We start from the raw sequence: 16,364 nt of genomic DNA on the forward strand, positions 1-16,364 counted from the left end.
TTGACTCAAACACAGTCTTGAATGATTACAAAGAGAAACACTGAAAATTCTCATGGTCTTAGAAAATTAAGAAAATGCACAAATACAGCAAAAATAACTTCAGCTTCATAACAACAAGGACAAGGTTACACCCTGTAATCTGGAAGCATTCTTTATTAACCCTTATAATCTGAAACTGTATATAGTTTATGCTTGATATTAATGTGTACCTTATGAAGGAGACTTTGCCTGATGCTGGCTTGCTGTACTTATCTTGCTGTTAGAAAGACAGTATTGGCTTCACTTTAGCAGACGTATATTTCAATTGGCTGTAGTGAAAAACATATGTAACACTGCAAGGCTATTAAATTCATACAATGCGCCTTTTTGAGTGGCATAATTCATGTACATAATATTTTTATTATATACAAACCATAATGAACATTTAAATGTTACTTTTAGAATTTTGTTAGATCACCGATACATGTTCTATGATTAAATCTCAGATGAAATCGAGAACCTTTTAAAATAAAACTCTTCAGGATTAAACCTGATCTTAATTTCAGATTTCTATTTTGCTATATTTTCTATTTAACATTTCTCAAATCAGAAGACATTTAATGAAATAATTATGAACACAGAATTAAATAACTTTTTGTAATATATAAATATAAACACACACAGATTATATTGAATTTATCAAAGGAAACAAGTAAAATAATATTTGGGTCTATAAAAAAGATCCAAATCTTAAAGTGCAACATTTTACTTAAGATTTATGCAGAATAGTTGTTAATTTCCTAGAAAACTCTTAAAGGATTTGATCCTGCAAATCATACTCATATAAATATTCCTTATTCATAGGAATATCACAGTGAACTCAGTAGGTTTACTTACATGAGTAAGGATTGGGCCACCAAAGTGTCTGAAGACTATGAGGTCTGAATCAAAGAGATCCACAGAATCATGCACAGTTAGGCTTTTCTAGTAGCATTTACTGTGTATGACATTCAGCTTTGGAACTACAATTATATTAAATACATCAAAATCAAACCTCAGCTAATCTAGAGAAACTTTGGAAAGGGAGAGCCAATGCAGGAGTTTTTCAAAGCTTTTTTTTTTTCTTTTTTTTTTAAGAATTATAAAATTATAGTACGCTTCTCAAAAGACCCACTTTGAACAGCATAATGTTTTGCAATGAAGCAGGCAAGATCTAAAAGAAATGTACGTAGTCTGCAATCAGTGTGCATATTTTATATTTTTCTTTTCAGAGCAAAACCTTTCAAAATTATACATTTATCATTACTATTCTGTTGAGAGGAAAGGATTAAAAAGAAGGCAATACAGTGGAATATCATTTCATGTTAGTGGAGACAAGATGTTAAGGATATACAAGTAATCTTTTGTCTCTACCCAAGGACAAACAGTATTAAATTTATATGCATGCTTCTGTCCTGACAGCAAAGGACTTCCACACAACTCTTACTGAGGGTTAATAGCTCTTTGAGATTCTACTCTCTAATGTACCTTGGCATGAAATGGTCTCTCCTGATTCATCTCCCCTTTTAATAGTAGCTCCAAGACTACAAGCACTTTTTTTTTTTAGGTTCTTTTATCCCCAGCTGAAGCAATCTGCATTTTCATTGGATCTGAGACCACATAGCGTGAACATTTTTTTCCTTTCCAGTTCTATTCTCCAGCAGCCCTCGGCAGACAGTTAGGCAATCTGAAGAACCTATTGAATATAGGGCACGATGTCATGCCACCCATAGAGGGGCCAATGAGGACTCTCCTTTGGACCATCACAAGGAGAAATGTACATATTGGACTGTATTTTAACAGCTTCTAGGAGCATTGTAAACCTCTGTGAGTTCACTGTAAATAGTAAGGGAACCTTAAGGGCTTTATTCCGTTGGTTTTTTGTTATTTTTTAAATTTATCTTTGCTAAGTCTTCATGGTGCAGGAGTCACACAGTAGCATTAAATATCAGCAAACATCTCTCTCTGCACTTCAGAAGATTTGTTTGGTTCCCATCGATATAAGATAAAAGCCCAAATCCTCGTGTCTGTCTTTGGAGTGGACAGTGCAACTCAGGAGGGCCTGGTTGTGAAGGGAGCCCTAAGGCCCAGGCCAGCTATGTGCCATGCTGGTCTGCAGGAGCAGTCCAAGGCTGACCGCACTTACACTAGCTGCCCACATTCTGAAGGTATGTCTACACTGCAGTTAAACACCCATGGCTGGCCTGAACCCAGGCTCCAGCCTGAAGCTGAACATCTACACTGCAATTTTACACCCCAGACCTACAAGCCCGAGTCAGGTGACACAGGCCAGTCATGGGTGTTTAACTGCATTATAGACATACTTTTAGGGCAGAGGTCCCCAAACTGTGGGGCGTGCTCCCCTAGGAGAGTACAGAGAAACACTCAAGAGGTGCGACTGGGGCCCAGGTCAGCCCACATGGGGGGCAGGGAGGGAGTGCCACCCAGCTCCGCTCTAGCCTTGGCCCCAGCTATTGGCCCTGGCTGTTGGCCCCATGCCCATACCCAGCTATGGCCCCAGCCTTGACCCCTTTATCCCTGTCCATGTCCCTAGTCTTGGTGGGCATGAGGTAAAAAGTTTGGGGACCACTGCTTTAGGGGTTAAGACAACCAAAAATCACCAGGGCACAGAGAAACCCATGCCTCTATGCCAACCTTGAGCTGGGCTTAGGGAGCCAGAGAGGGTTTTTTTTTAAGAGCGGTTACATCAGCTCTACACCACCAGGGGATCCCCCCATCCTTGCTTTGCGCCACTGGTTCAATACAATGCAGCCCTAAAGCAGGGGAGGATCTGGGCTAAAGAATGTTCGAGCTTCTTCTTGAAGTAGATGTTGGCATGACAGCTAAAATATTAACACATGGGAGTTACGGCTATAATATATGTCCATTACATAAAAGCAGTCAGGTGGTTGTCGTCCTCATAAATATTGATTTGGAATTTGTTTGCAGGTTCAAGCACTGCTAGGGTTGCCAACCCTCCCAGATTGGCCAGGAGTCTACCAGAATCAGCCTCAATCTCCCAGTGACTATTAAAAGCAGTCCGGTCGGCGACTCAGCAGGGCTAAGGCAGGCTCCTGGAAGTGGCTGGCATATCCAGCTCCTAGGCACAGGGGCGGTCAGGGGGTCTCTGTGCACTGCCCCTGCACCCCACCCATTGGGGACCACGGCCAGTGGGAGCTGCAGGGGGCAGTGCCTGCAGACAGGGGCAGCGCTGGAGCCACCTGGCCGCCCCTGAGCCTAGGGGCCTCTCTATAATAACAAGCCAAACAATTATTAGAAATCCTAACACCTCTGAACTCTGAAGATGTTCAAAATCTCTTCTACTTCAGACATTTCTAACACATCCCTCACCACCCCATCTAATTTCTGAAATTGTGGCCCAAACCCAGACATTAGTTTTTCAATTAAGGTGTCTCAGTAGAATGAAAACCCCAACTCCTCTGTGCAATGAAAACCTCAAATCGAAAAGCCCAAAATACTGACAGTTATTTTAAAAGCACTTACAAATAGTATCTTGTGTGTATAGATTGCTATTCTTTCTAGTGGATTAACGCATGCACCCTTACCAATATTCCCCATTGATTTTCCCCCAATAACTCCATAAATTGAAAGCGTGAAACCCTGGCAAGCCCCTTTCTCTGCTGCAGCTACACACTCTTCATGATACATCTTTTTCTCTCTATGAGCTTGTAATTGCTCACTAAGTGATTTATGAGGAGTGAGATGTGTCACAATAAGTGTCACGGGACCACCGCTCTCTTTGTGCTAGCTGGATCACCTGCTTATTTGGAATGGAGCCTCCTCTTGGCTATGAGGAGGCTATGAACAGGTAGGCCTTTGGGGAGACTACTCATGCAAAGCTTAACTCATTTTATACAGACCTGTGTTTTTTGTTTTGTTTTTTTTTGGAAAACTGCTTCTACCCCATCAGATGGATACAACTTTTGTATTTTTAAAACACTATTGCAGCAAACAGCCTTTGAGAAGTAACCATGCCTAAACAACTTATTAAGAATCTCTTACCTGCAGTAAAGCTTCTTCTAAGATATCAAGCCTTCATTGGGAACATGAAGAGATAACCTTGTTGCTGCAGCTATAGACCTCAGACTTCTGATGAAGAGGTTTCCTTTGCTTTTATATTGGAACTGAAAAGAGATTGGCTGAAAAGAGAGGGAAGGCTCCACTTAAGTTCCACTCCTAATGGAGGCGAGGCTACAAAAATGGGCCAGAGGGGACTGGAAGGAGAATGTGAGCAAATTTGCCATGTATGGATTACTAGGGGAGAATATCTAATCAGTGTTTTTCAGTTCTAAGGTACTTAACTCTAAGAAAATGTTGTATATATCTTTATCGGTAGGTTTTAAACTTTGTTGTTTAACACTTTCCTTTTCACTCATGGTGGAACATCACTATTACCACAGGCTTGTTCTGTTCTATATGTAGGTATTGCAAACTCATTAGACTATCAATGTTGAAGTACATCACAGAGTATGTCTGCACTGCAAGCATGCAGTGTGACTGTAGCTTGTACAGTCACACCCAAGCTAGCTTTTGGGGAAGTGCTGTGTACTTTTTGAGGGTGGGGGGCATTTTTCTTTAGACTTCTTGAAGTGGTGAAATTAATCTTTTTGAAAACTGGTAGTTACTTGAAATATCATTTTTATGTGATGCAGAGAGATACTTTGCATTTAATCTGCTCCCCCCTCCATTTTTTGTGGAAAAAATTAATTTAAACTGTCAGCAGCTGTCCCTTCCCAACTCTAGTAGGCATGGTTAATGCAGTTTTACATTAAACCTTTCTGAAGCATGCAGACTTTGAAGAGCATCCATCCCTGCATGAGGATAGAGTTTACTAACTATAACTAGTGTTCTCTATTTACATTAATATTTTAATTAGAAAATGTCAGGCTAAAAAATCAATATTTCTACTTGAATATTAGGTGAGCTGGGATCTCTGTAAGAATGCAAGGAGTAACTGAGAACAGTCAGATGTACAGAGAGGGGGGGAATACAGAAAACATGTATTAAAATGAGCCATGAAGACACAATACTAATGTGGTAAGTCAGGGCAATATGCAAATAACTGCATGTCCCAGAAACTCTAATCCTATCAAGAATGCCTAGGATGTTAATTTGACCATTTTTCACAGCTCATAAATCTATCCACTGCAAAGCCAAGCTGCCAGATGCCATCAAGTAGCACTTCTTTCAGGCTAGCAGCTTCAGCATAGATGCCTGGATCATGCCTCAGTAAAGACTAATAAAGAGCTTTGTATGTGTGGACTTGAGAGCAGCTTCTCACATTTTGCTACAATAGAGCAAAACAGTGGGAAATGTGAATGACTGATTGTCAGAACTGGTGGTCTCTTTTGTGCTGTCTTTGCCATACTGAGCTATAGATTTCAAACTGTTAATATGCAGATGAATTTATCTTGCTTCCTAACAATTAATAGTATAAACTACTGGAGGATTAGTTTATTTAATCCTCAACTATAAATACAAATTTAGCATAGTTCTTTTTATGTTAAGCAGACAATCCTTTTATATTTAAAACTCAAATATATACCAAACTGTTTCTGTTATGGTGTGATTTAATTATCTTATTTCATTCAGTGTTTAGACTGGAAATTATCCTGTTTTAAAGCAGAGTAATTTATATTTTCCTCTGAAACATGCATCACTTCTACCATTCACAGTGTCATTTTAAACTCTGTCTAGCAGTCTAGGCTTTTGAGTTTGAATCAGAAAACATCCATTCTTGAGATCTGTGCCTTTAAAGCATGCTGTTACAGAGTGGCTTTTAAAGAACCCAGTTAAAGAGGGTGAAGTGAAACAAAGGTTGTTCTCACCAGGCTTTCACCTTTTCATAACGGGGTTCAAATCTGACTTTGATCTACAGTGAAAGGAGTTTTTGAACAGTTCCTATTGGACATTTGTTCACACCACAAAACGACCACACAGAACTACCACCAAAGTGGTGGTAGTTCACAGGAAGAAACCAAGCCAAAGGGCAGTGTTTGATATTGAAATAGACCTGGCCCTAGAAGAATCATAGGAAAAAACGGTTACTCACCTTTCATAATTATTGTTCTTCGAGATGTGTTGCTCATGTCCATTCCATTGTAGGTGTGTGCTGGTGCTGGTACCCTCTGGAGTAGTGTGCATATGTGCTGGTATAAGGGGAGCCGCCAATCCCCTCCCTCCCTCAGTTTCTTCTTGTTAGAACTCCTTCTGAGGGGAAGGAGGGTGGGTAATGGAACAGACATGAGCAATGCATCTTGAAGAACAACAGTTACAAAAGGTAAGTAACCTTTTTTTCTTCTTCAAGTGCTTGCTCATGTCCATTCCATTGTAGGTGACTCCCAAGCAGTACCTCTGGAGGCTGGTAGGAGTTCAAGGACGTGTCGATTGCAACACAGCTCTGCCAAATCCAGCATCAACCCTGGCTTGCTGGGTAATGGCTTAATGCATTGTGAAGGTGTGTACTGATGACCACGTAACAGCTCTGCAGATATCCTGGATGGGGACATAAGCCAGGAAAGCGGCCAATGACGCCTGAGCTCTTGTGGAGTGAGCAGTTACTATTGGTGGAGGCGTCATCTGCACCAATTCTTAGCAAGTACGGCTGCAGGTAGTGATCCAGGATGAGATCCTTTGGGATGACACTGGGAGGGTCCTTCATTCTGTCAGCCACCACAAAAGAGTTGAATCCATCTGTGGAAAGGCGTAGCACATTCCAGGTAGAAAGCAAGGGCATGCCTGATGTTTAGGGTGTGCAGATGTCTATCTGTGTTAGACGCGGCTTTGGACAGAACACTGGGAGGAAGATGTCTTGGTTGATATGGAACTGCAACACCTCCTTATGCAGGATGGGGATGGAGCTGGATCTAATCCTTGTAGAACACCCTCCGATGTAAGAACTTTAATCTTGGAGACTTTCAAGAAGCTTGAAAGGAGGACCAGCGAGCCTGGAAAACACTAGATTGAGATCCCATTGGGGAACTAGATCCCAAATCAGAGGGGAAAGCCTCTTGAGGCCCTTGAGAAACCTGATTGTCAACTTATGTGAGAATACTGATCTTCCCTGGATGTGCAAATGAAAGGCTGATATTGCTGCCAAGTGCACCTTGATCAATGAAAAGGCAAGGCCTTGGAGCTTTAAATGCAGGAGGCAGTCCAAGATGGATTGTAAAGAGGCACTAAAGTGATTTTGGAAGGAGGCTCAGAAGCAATGCAGAAGCAGCACTTCCACTTTGTGAGGCAGGTAGCTCTAGTGGAGGAATTTCTGCTTTCCAGAAGAACCTGCTGAACCCGAGTGGGGCAAGCCTGTTCCTCGGAGCTCAGCCACACAGCATCCACCCCGTGAGGTAGAGAGAGGGGCAAGGTTCAGGTTCAGCAACCGTCCGTGATCCTGAGATAGAAAGTCCAGATGGCTGGGAAGAGTCCATAGGGATGCCACTGCCAAGTCCATGAGAGTGCCAAACAATTGCTGGTGAGGCCAGGCTGGGGTGATCATAATGACTCATGCCTTGTCCTTCTTGATCTTGAAAAGGACCCTGCTGATCAGCAGGATTGGCAGAAAGGCATATATGAGATCCTCTGATTGTGACAAAAGAAAGGTATCAGACAGTGAGCCGCTGTTGAGGTCTTGTAGCGAGCAGAATTGATGGCATTTTCTGTTCTGTCTGGTGGTGAACCGGTCCACTTGGGGAGCTCCCCACCTTTCGAAGAACATCCAGGCAACCTCCAAGTGGAAGGACCACTTGTGGTGATAGAAGAAGGACCTGCTGAGACAATCCGCCAGCATATTCCGAACTATAGGGAGGTGGGAGGCTTCTAGGTGGATAGCATACTGGATGCAGAAGCCCCAGACAGAAAGAGCTTCCTCGCACAGGACTGACGACTGAGTTCCCCCATCTGTTGATATAGAACATAGAGGCCATGTTGTCTGTCAGTACGTGCACTACCCAACCAGATAGATGGGGAAGGAACACCTCGCAGGCCAGGCGGATGGCCCTGAGCCCTCTGACATTTATGTGATACGACAGCTCCTTCTGCGACCATAGTCCTTGAGTTTGAGGGCACTAAGGTCGAGGTCGGATGCATCTGACACCAGGGACACTGTGGGCCGTGAAGCTGCAAACGGAACCCCTTCCATCACCGGATTTGGATTGTACTACCATTGGAGGGAGGCGAGTACCCGGGGTGGGACCGTGAGGAGCCTGTCCAACGGGTGCCTTACTGGGGAATAGACTGATGACAACCATATTTGAAGGGGCCTCAGATGCAGCCTTGTGTGCTGGACTACATAGGTGTATGCAGCCATGTGCCCTAGGAGTCAGACAGACCTGAGCTGTGGTGACTTGGGCAATCAGATCTGACATTGCTCTGAATCTGGCTTGTGGTAATTACGCTCTGGCTTGGGTAGAGTCAAGGACTGCTCCGATGAACTCTGTCCTCTGAACAGTGACCAATGGTCATTTATCAATAGGCCCAGGGTGTGACAAGTGACTCACAGCACCTCGATACAGCACTGCACCTGCCCTTTGGGGCAACCCTTGATGAGCCAGTCATCCAGATTGGGATAGATCTGGAGACACACACCCTGACGCAAGCTGCGACTACTGCCATGCACTTTGTAAACACTCTTGGCGCTGTCACTAGACTGAATGGGAGCACTGTAAACTGATAATGTGTCTGATAGACCAAAAACCATACAAATCTCTTGTGGCCAGGAAATATTAAGATGTGAAAGTAAGTATCTTTTAGGTTGAGCGCTGCATACCAGTCTCCAGGAAGGGATGATGGAGGCCAGGGAGACCATATGGAACTTCAACTTCTGGAGATATTTGTTGAGGTCTCACATGTCGAGGATGGGGTGTAGGCTCCCTTTGGAATGAGAAAGTAACGTCAGTAAAAATCTTTCCCTCTTGGTTCTACAGGAACTTCTTTCACGGCCCCCAGCTGCAGGAGGGCTTGTACCTCCTGGCAAGCAATTGCTTGTGAGAAGGTTCTTGAAGAGGGATGGGGAAGAGAGGTGAGAAGGGGGGGATAGAACAAAATTGGAGGGTATATCCTGCTGCCACCGTATTGAGGGCCCAGCAGTCCATAGTTATGGCGGTCCAAGCAGGAAGGTAAGACAACAAATGGGAAAATAAGAGGTGAGACAGATCATGGTTGTGGGTTGGGAGGGTCAAGCGTCCCTTCAGAATAACTGCCTGTTCTTAGGAGGGGTGCAGCTCTAGCCCAAATGAGCCCCTGCTGCTGACAGCTGACCTTGGCGGTGCCTATAACCCCTGTTGTTTTTGCGGTATGGTTCTGCTCTGGCCTGGTTCATGAACCTCTGAGCATGTTGAGGCTTAAATCACTTCCTAGCGTGGGCCAAGAGGTTCAGCGAGCAAAGATGGCCCTAGAATCTTTCAGGCCATGTAATCCGCTGTCCATTTGTTCAGCAAACAGGGCCGAACCTTCGAGTGGGAGGTCCTGGATCAATTTTTGGTCTTCTGCTGAGAGGCCAGACAACTGCAGCCACGATGCCCATCTCATTGACACCACCAATGCCATGGCTCTGGCTGTGGAATCTGCTGCGTCTGAGGTGGCCTGGAGGGAGACTCTTGCAATCGCCCTACCCTCATCCAGCATGGCACTGAATTGCTTAATGTCCTGTGGGAGCAAGTCAGCAAACTTGGCTGTGGATTGTCATACATTAAAATGACAACTGCTGAGCAGGGCCTGGTGGTTTGCTATGCAAAGCTGTAGGCTGGCTGTAGAATAAATTTTCCTGCTGTACAGATTGAGTTGCTTAACGTCTTCATTCTTGGGGGTTGAGCTGGATTGACCGTGCCCGTCATGCTCACTGGTCACTGTGACTACCAGTGACCTGGTGGAGGAGTCTGTATACAGGTACTCGAACCCTTTTGCAGGGACGTAGTACTGACGCTCTGCCCTTTGGGACATAGTTGGCAAGGATGATGGGGTCTGCTACAGGGCCTTTACAAATTTGACTACCCCATCGTGGACTGGTAGGGCCACCTTTGCTGGCACTACTGCAGCCAGCATGTCAAACAGGAAGTCCTCTGGTTTGGACATTTCCTCGGCCTTTAATCCCCATCTATGCAGCTCCTGGTGGGCTTTGACATCCTGGGGCACTGCCTGCGAGGGGCCTGCTACTGTCTCATCAGGCGATGAGGAGGCGGCAGCCAGCCCAGGAGGAAGGGTGGGTTGTGCATCCCCGCTGCCTGGGTAGCCACATGTCCTGGACGGGGTGGTTCCTGGACCCCTTGGCCTGACCCAACCTCCGAGCCCAGGGCAGGGCTAGACACTAATGCTGAAGGTCCTTCCGACACCCCCAAGACTAATCAGAGAGTCTGAGGTCCTCCAGCTTGGGAACACGCCCGTGGGTTATACCCCTACCAGGTCCATGGCCATTGACCTTGTGGCCACACACTTGCAGACTGACATGCTGGATGCGCAGGCGGTGGTAGGTCTCTGGGGGCTGGCAACTCCTAGCTCTCGGAGGAATAATCTTCCTCTAGCGACCATGTCGGAGCCACCACAGGGTAGGCTTGCCCACTGTATCTGGCGGCCTCACACCTGCCATTCTGGGAGCGGTACTGGGAACCCACGTATCCATCGATCAGTAGTGTTGTGCACAGATCCGCTAATAATCTAGGGAGTGATCCGACCTGCTTTGAGCATAGTGTGCCAGTTCCGATAACTGGGAGCGTGGGGACCATCCTTCACGCTGTAGTGATTGGCTACAGGGCTCTGATGATGAGGTTCTGGTGACTGGTGTCACGGGTCTGGCAAGGCTCCGAGGAGCGGTGCTAGGACTTCTGAGTGCCAAGGGGGCTCTGGTGAGCAGCGCTTGGGCACTAAGGAGTGATCTACGGGGCTCAGAGGACTGATGGTGTGCCTCTGTGGCTCAGTACCGTGGGTCTGGTGACTGGTGTCGGGATTCCCAAGGATCAGTGCCTGGACTTCAGCGATCCAGGTTGGGAACTCGCCACCTGCTTGCAGGCGTGTGCTCTGGGATGCAGCTCCAAAGGTTGTTGGCATGGCTCTGGGGAGTGGGATGAAACCAGGGTATGTTGCCTCAGGGATGGCTTGTGCAGGGGTACCACGGAAGGCTTTCCTCTTGAAACAGGTGGGAGGGAGGGGTCAGTGGGCTGCTCTTCCAAAGTAGGTGGCACCTGAGGGAGAAAATCTCTCTTGCTGCTTGCAAGGCTTCCGGGATGGATTGTACCATGAGGTACCGCATGCCTCTAGCACTCTCAGGAGTGGGAGGCAGCTTGTGTGGCGGAGTAAGTTCCATCAGTGAAGCTGTCGCCTGGCTGAGTTCCAGGGACGGCGAGTCGGTCTGGATTCCACCTGAGCCTTGTCCTTGTGGGTATCCGCGGAGTGCCCCCTTCCCACTTTTTTTTTTTAAATGTCTTTTGGCTGGTACCTAAGATGAAAGGATAGCCTATGGGAGAAAGTACAGAGCTTCTTCCATTGCACTTCATACTTCAGCTGTATCCAACTGCTTTGCACAGGCAGCCCTAACTTGGGCATAAACCATGTCTGAAAATCTTACTAACAAGGTTTTTAAATCTACCATGTGAAAAATTTCTTCTTTATCTCTACGGCATCATCCAGCTATACTGTAGGAAAATTAAAGAATTACTTAACCTGTGATGGAGGTTAAGGAAAATTAGTCCTTCCTTTCCTCGAGCCACCAAGTGAGGGACTTCAGAAAGTCTTAAAGAGAAAGCAACAGATTTTGAAGAAGAGAAAGGTTGATGGAATCAAGTCAAGAATACAAGATCAATGAATGATTCTAAGATAATCCAGAGCCAGGTCTCCTCAGGGGGAATAGGAGAAGAATGATGCATTTTTCTTTGTGATAGATAGTTTCTTCTTCTGCCCAAAAGGTAATGGAAGTGATTTTGTCAAGCTATGATATCAAATTCTAGAGAACCACTCATCCTAGATATTATTCCAACACAATTTCTTCCAATTCTTTTAAATAAGTTATTTCCTACTTACTAGCAATTAGAGCCATAGAATGTATACCTAAAGTGGAGCAATGATAAATCTATTTTACATTCTTCCCAATCTCCAAATGCTCAGCTGGAAATTCTGGATTGAAAACATTGGAACAAAACTGGCAAGAGGATAAAATTCCCAGTAGAGATTCTGCCATCTATGTTAGCAGTAATTTCCAAGAGGGTCTTATTATGTATAGATGTCGGGGAATCCTGCCTCCAGTGGTGTCACGGAAATTCTTCTTGTTTGCTTGCTCATGTCCATTCCATTCTAGGTGTGTGTGCTCACCATATGCAACAGTGCCAGAAGAGGTTCTTCAGTGGTTTCCGTAGGGGACTAGCTCTGGCGACCTCTAGAGTGGTCCGCATATGGACCGATATAAGGGGTGCTGCCAGCCCCCTCTCCCTCCTTCAGTTCCTTCTTACTGCCAGTAGGACTGTGCTGAAACTCTCCCCTTGCTCTAGCAAGCAGTTCCCATTCAGTGGTTCTTTGAACTTTTTCTTTATAAATAGTTGGATACAGCTAAAGTATGAAGTGCAGTGGAAGAAGCTCCGTACTTTCTCCCACGGCTGTCCTTTCATCTTGGTTCACTCAGGAAAAGTGCCATCCCCGAAGTAAGGTGGCTGTGCCTAAGGTGGATGCTGTACTGCTTCCTTGAGCCATTATTCAGGGAGGCATTACTGCAGGCATCTTAGGCAAACTGGCAGAATCTCCTTAGTACTAGGAATTGCGTAAAACTTCTGCACCTGACTGGAAAGACTTCCATATTTATTTGGCTGTTTCCACTCTTATTTGATGAAATATTTTAAGTAGTTTCACTTTCTTTCACATCACGACTGTCCTGCACTGGTGAAACCTCATCAGATTTGATATCAAGAGAAATCGTTCTGAGTAGCATTACCAATTCAAAGTGATCTGCTTAGATACTTGTTTCTTCCATGGTCTCAATTCAGGATCTGAGAGCTCTTCATCCTCAGAAGAGAAAGATTAAACCTATATTAGATCTTCAGAAATCACCTCTGGTAAGGGAGGTAAACAGGTATTTTTAAGTAACAATTTTCTTGAGCTTTTGTAGTTTTGATCTGCTGTCTTTGGTCTTTCTTTCTTATGAAGGAGAGATCTAGATGCCAAAGACTGTGAAGGAAGTGGGCTCTCTCCCACTTCCTCTTCTGTTCGGTCCTGGACAAAGCAATGGAGAACCTAAGCTTTGCCAAGGACACTCAATTCTGGGGATCCTTTCTGAGAGGATTAACAATCCTTTGGAGGGGCTCATACGTCATGGTAGGAGGGATGGACTGAGTTCAAGGAGGGCATTACTCTTTTGAAGGGAATAATTCCAGAGAGATGGGGAGTGAAGTTCATCTCCTCCTGGAATAGGGTTCAATCTCTTTCTCAGCAGAGAGTAGAGGGGGAGGATGGAGCATTGTAAGGATAAGAACGTCTCCTATGGCTAACATATACTCGTGGGATGGGATCTCAGAAGGTACCATTTTGTTAGAATGAACAGGAAAGCAAAAAGACCAAGGAACTGGTCCAAACACAGGTGGTTGTAACAGGCTCGCTGAGGTCAATAATTGTGGCGAAAGGGCCAGAAAGAAAGAGATGAGGGCTTAAATGGAGATGTCTTCCCCTGAAGTGGATCCAGGCACTACTACTGTAGGATCAGTGCTGTTTAACTCAGTCAGGTTCCCCAGAGATAGCTACAACAATGGTGGAGAAACTGCTGTTTGAGGCCACTACAGTTCTTGAGGAGGAAGAGAGCAACCAGAGGTGAGAGGAACAGGATCAGCTACCCTATTGGAGCACCCTCCTAAGTTAGTCAGGAGGAACAAAAAACAAAAAACACACTCGGGCAAGAAACTACCGGTGAAAGGTATTTAGTGTCCTACTTAAAGTGCCATCTTGACCCTCAGTGAGGGACAGCTGCCAGCTGCAGACCAAACCTGTTAGGGAACACTGAAACTAAATATTCCACTACAGCAAGCAAACACCAAGGATGGGGAAGAAAAACAACAAAACAGGTTTACAAACTAGAGCATATGATCTGTGAATTTGCCTGAGGCAGGCCCTTTCCTTGACTAACAGGTCTGGTCCGGTCTCATAACTAAGGCCCTACCCAATTCATGGTCCATTTTGGTCAATTTCATGGTTATAGGATTTTAAAGATAGTAAATTTCATGATTTCAGCTATTTACATGTGAAATTTCAGTGTCGTAATTGTAGGGATCCTGACCTAAAAAGGAGGGTTTTTTTTTGGGGGGGGGGGAAGAGTGGGGTTTCAGAAGGTTATTGTAAGGAGGGTTGTGGTACTGCTACTCTTACTGCTGCACTGCTGCTAGGAGCAGTGCTGCCTTCAGAACCAGGCAGCTGGAGAGCAGTGGCTGCTGGCCAGGGGCCCAGCACTGAAGGCAGACGCACCGCTAGCAGCAGCGCAGAAGTAAGGATGGCATGGTATTGCCACCCTAACTTCTGTGCTGCTGCTGGTGGGGCACTGCCTTCAGACATGGGCACGTGGCCAATAGTAACCGCTCTCTGGCCACCCAGCTCTGAAGGCAATGCCGAAGTACAGCTGGCAATACTGTGACTCTCCTGCAACTCCCTTTGGGTCAGGATCCCCAATTTGAGAAACTCTGGTCTCCTAATGAAATCTGTGTAGTATAGTAGTTCATAAGACCAGATTTCACAGGGGGAGACCTGATTTCATGGTCTGTGACACGTTTTTCATGGCTGTGAATTTGGTAGGGCCCTACTCATAGCTGATAGAAGTAGAGACAACCCATTGTCTGAAGCGATAAACCTGCAGATGTTGGAGAACGGTATTTCAGCATTAGTAGTTGGGAGTTTTCCCCATAGAATGAGACAGTGCACTTGGTTGAGAAGTCTACTGGACTGTTCCAATTAACAGCTTAAAAAATACCCTAATTTTATAATACTAGAACACCTATTCCCCTTTTTAATTTAGTTTTCTATATATAGCAACATCTAGAGCCAAACAAGCTTGGGTTAAAAAAATACAGGACCACCATGCTAAAGGTGATGAGCAAGTGAGCTCAAGGCAACCCACTGCCTTGACCAAAACTCAGTAAGCTGGAGGTGTTGAACTTCACAAAACTCTGTATCATGAAATGAGACTAGTGAGTTAGACATATTGAGCCACTGACTGTACAATAAATAGTCTTGTCTTGACAGTCGTACAAGCAAGCTAGAGCCACTGCATTAATAGTGTCAAGGAAGAGGACTGACGACAGCCCCAGCAGCTACTGGAACTATAAACGTAACCTCAAAAGAGCCTATGTCTGACACTGGCTCAACATCTCTAGCTTGCAGAGGGTCAGTGAGAATATCCAAGCAAGTTAGAGCTAGTGACCTGACAGAGAACTTATCCTTGATATCAACCCAGCAAGCAACTGCTGTTGTGCCAGTAATCTTCAGAAACCTGTGCCTTGACATCAGCCCCAGCTCAAGATTCTGAACGAGAGACTTCAAAGGGACTTGTGCCTTGAAATCAGCTCAACAGAGGCATCGAGCCAGTAACCAATTTGTTGCTCAGCAAGCTTTAGGTGCTGAGCCAGGAACTTCAAAGAGGTCCATGTCTTGGCATTATCACAAAAAGGTACTTAGCTAGTAACCTCATGAAAGGTGTTTCCATCAGGCAGCAATATAAAGTTGTTGAGTTAGTAGCTACAGGGGCCAGTGACTTGACATCAGCACAACAATCTGGAGCTCCTGATCAAGGAATCAAACTAAGAACTCTATGGAAGCACCCCTCCTCTTGCAGAGGTCATTCCTTGCTCTTTCTGCCTCTTCATGATCTACAGAAATGAAAATTCTGGAGAATTTGAAGTGAGAGCAGCAGAATGGGCTGGTGCCTGTCCCCAAGCTTTCCTGACAGAAATGGTAATGGTCCCCCTCCTACTTTGATTTACTTTAAAAACCACTTTTTTCATTTTTCTGGACAGGCAACACTAACCCTATTTGAAATTGGCTATAATGTACCTAATATTAATGTTCTAATATTAATGATGGTTTGTATGGTTAATCTTAGTCAGGGCTATATACTGCAAAGAACATTTTCCTGAATTGTTCTGATTTAAACTAAGAATTAAACTTGAAATTTGTAAAGCTTTCAGAAAAACTTTGCTATATTATTTCATTAACTGCAGGTAGGTTGCTATACATCTACCTACAGTAACTCCTCGCTTAACATTGCAATTATGTTCCTGAAAAATGCGACTTTAAGCGAAATGATGTTAAGCGAATCCAATTTCCCCATAAGAATTAATGTAAATGGGGGGGTTAGGTTCCAGGGAAATGTTTTT

Source organism: Gopherus evgoodei, chromosome 7, assembly GCF_007399415.2.
Source record: "Gopherus evgoodei ecotype Sinaloan lineage chromosome 7, rGopEvg1_v1.p, whole genome shotgun sequence".
Classification (NCBI taxonomy): Eukaryota; Metazoa; Chordata; order Testudines; family Testudinidae; genus Gopherus; species Gopherus evgoodei.